Here is a 3,295-nt window from a genome sequence, read left to right on the forward strand (position 1 = left end):
CCTTAATTGTTCTGACTAGAATATCTGGTACTATGCTCAAAGGCAGTGTTGTAATCCCTTCATCCCACTGTTTCTGATCTTAGAGGAGAAGTTTGCAGTTTTTTACTATTGAATCAGCTTTTCATACATATTTGACTTTTATTAGGTTGAGAGGGTTTCTTCTATCTCTGCTTACTGAGTGTTTTTATTTTTTAAAATTTTAATTTATTTTTTAAAAAGATTTTATTTATTTATTTGACAGAGAGAAACACAGCCAGAGAGAGAACACAAGCAGAGGGGAATGGGAGAGGGACAAAAAGGCTTCCTGCTGAGCTTGATTCCAGAAAGCTGGGATCATGACCTGAGCTGAAGGCAGCCGCTTAATGACTGAGCCACCCAGGTACTTTTATTGAGTATTTTTAATCATGATAAGTCCAATATGCTCATACTTGCATTCTGTCTCAATTAATATGATCATGTCTTTTTTGACCTTCATTCTGTTATTTTGGAATCTTCAATTTATAGTTTTCCATATTGGAACACATTTAATTCCAGGAAGATTTTTCACTTGATTATGTTGCCAAATGGTAAAATCTGCTTTTGACTTAGTTTGTTGTGTTTTATTGTGGACTTGGCATGAATATCCCTCACAGGAAGTAGTTTGTAGACTTCTTTAGCTATAGTGTCTTCTCCTGGCTCGGATGACCTGGTAACGCTGGTGCCCTAGAGAGCATGTTCTGCTGATTTCTTTGATCTTCACTCCTTGGAAATGTTTGAGGAGATTTGAAGTCCTTTGTCATCAAGTGTCTGTTTGAATTCTCCAGTGAATTTATCTAGCACAGGACTTTTCCTTGTTGGGAGTTTCTTCATTACTCTTTCAGTGTGCTTAGTAATTGTTGATAAGTTGTAATTTTAAAATATTTCTTCATGATGGTTATACCTTTTTTGAAATTTGTTGTTGTCTTTTGGTATCACTTTCTTGGCACATGATTATACATTGTCTCCTTTTATAATTACTTTTATTTCTATGGTATTAGTTCTACTGTGTCTGTTTTTAGTTCTTCACCTCTCCTTTTAGGTGGTCTTTTCTCATTTATTTGCTCTTGATTTAGTTCATGAGCTGTCAATTTTGTTGATCTTTTCGGACAACCAACTCTTCCTATTGTGGATATGTTCCTATTTTTACTGTATTCTTTGGGTTCATTTCAGTTTTATGTTTAAGAACCCACCCTTCCACAATTATATTCTCATATGACACTTTCGCTGATTATTAGAGATAGAGGAAAATGATGTGTGTTACAAGATGACAATACCACAGAATTATCTATTAGGATATGTGGTCTGTATGTTGTGTGCAAACTTCTGTATCCATGGAGGAATGAAGTCCTCATGATTCCTTCTCGGCCATCTTTCTGACATTCTTTAATTGACTTGAAGCTTGTATATTAGAAGACATTCATATATTCATCTGAATGTGATAAGTAGAATGATTTTACTTTTCTCTTATTTGATATCTTTTGGAAAAGCTTTCAGTTAGCAATAATTGTGCCTTGGATAAAGCTCATTGGCTATAATATTGCCAGTGTGCAAAGCTTTTCTTATTTGATATCTTTTAGCTGTATCTTCACATGACACTCAAAGCTGCCTGCAGAAGCCAAGCATAGAAGCTTCTTTCCAAAAAGTGTCAATGGGTATATACAAAAATAATGCTGTTGAAAATGTGTACTTAATGGCATACTGGGACAATGATGGGGAGCATGAAGGGCATCAAAGATACCATAAAGGACATAGCCCCTTGGAGACAACTGCACTTGATAAGAATCAAAATGACCAGAATAGTGAAGGATATAAAAAACATCATGCAAAACCTTACTTTTTAAGTCAACTGTGTCTGCAAAGCAGTGTGTTTCTGTCAGCAAAAGCTCCAATCAAATATTCAAACATACATACAGAGAGAAACCTTTCCAATGTAAAGAATGTAGCAAAACCTTTAAATTCAGCTCAACCCTATTTCGGCATCACAGAAACCATTCTGTAGAGAAACCATACAAATGTGAGGAATTTAGTAAAACCTTTAAGGACTGCTGATCATTAACTGGACACAGGCAAATCCATACTGGAGATAAACTCTACAAATGTAAAGAATGTGGCAAAAATTTTAAATTTCACACAGCATTTACTTAACATCACAAAATTCGTACTGGAGAGAAACCTTGCAAGTGTAAAGAATCTGGCAAGGTCTTTAACAGGCACTCAGGCCTTACTCAACATCACAGAATTCATGCTGGAGAGAAACCTTACCAATGTGAAGAATGTGACAATGCCTTTAACAGGCACTCAACCCTTATTCATCATCACAGAATTCATACTGGACAGACATCTTACAAATGTCCAGAATGTGGCAAGGCCTTTAAGAGGCAATCAGCCCTTATTCAGCATCAAAGAATTCATACTGGAGAGAAACCTTACCAATGTCCAGAATGTGGCAAGGCCTTTAACAGGTACTCAAACTTTATTCAACATAGCAGAATTCATACTGGAGAAAAATGTACCAATGTCCAGAATGTGGAAAGGCCTTTAAACAGCACTCAGCTCTTACTCAACATCACAGAATTCATACTGGAGAGAAACCTCAGAATTGTAAATAATGTGGCAAGGCCTTTAGATTGTTCTCAACACTTACTCATCACAGAATTTATCACAGAATTGCACATAAATGTAAAGAAATTAGAAAGACTTTTCAACAACACTCACACCTTAGTAACCATAATAGAATTCATACTGGATAGAAACCTTACAAATGTAAAGAATGTGGAACAAATGCTTAAGGACTGCTCTACCATACACCACATCAGAGATTTCATATTGGAGAGTATGCAAATACAAAGAATGTGTCTTACCTCTCTCTCTCTCTGGAGCACACAACTTATCGTCATCATTATCATAGGAAGAAAACTGGAAAATGTGAAAAAAGTGGTCAAACCTTTAACTGGAATTGAATCTGTACTCAGTGTCAAAAAATGCAAACCCCAGAAACCTAATGAATGTGCAAAGGCCTTCTTTTCAATATGCGCTTAAGCAAATACCAGAGAGGACATTAAAGTAAGTAGATTAAAATATACCAGTGTTTAGAAAACTATTTAATTGATCATCAGATGTCAATAACATTTGACAGATAGCAAGTAGAAAGCCATGCATCAGTCACTCTATTCAGACAGTACTCTGTATCAAAACAGTTATTCCAAGGAAAAAGACAAAGTTAAAGAAAATAGATATGTTGTTATATGCAAGAGATTTAATGGGTGGACTTTAATAT

General features: G+C 35.4%; 2 pseudogenes; one reads left to right on the forward strand and one right to left on the reverse strand.

The window, feature by feature from the left end:
• The first annotated feature begins 680 nt into the window (after positions 1–680).
• On the forward strand, positions 681–2,807 carry LOC132005824 (zinc finger protein 678-like; annotated as a pseudogene).
• On the reverse strand, positions 1,421–1,573 carry LOC132006270 (U4 spliceosomal RNA; annotated as a pseudogene).
• Positions 2,808–3,295: the final 488 nt, after the last annotated feature.

The sequence above is a fragment of the Mustela nigripes genome, chromosome 17 (genome assembly GCF_022355385.1).
Source record: "Mustela nigripes isolate SB6536 chromosome 17, MUSNIG.SB6536, whole genome shotgun sequence".
Lineage (NCBI taxonomy): Eukaryota > Metazoa > Chordata > Mammalia > Carnivora > Mustelidae > Mustela > Mustela nigripes.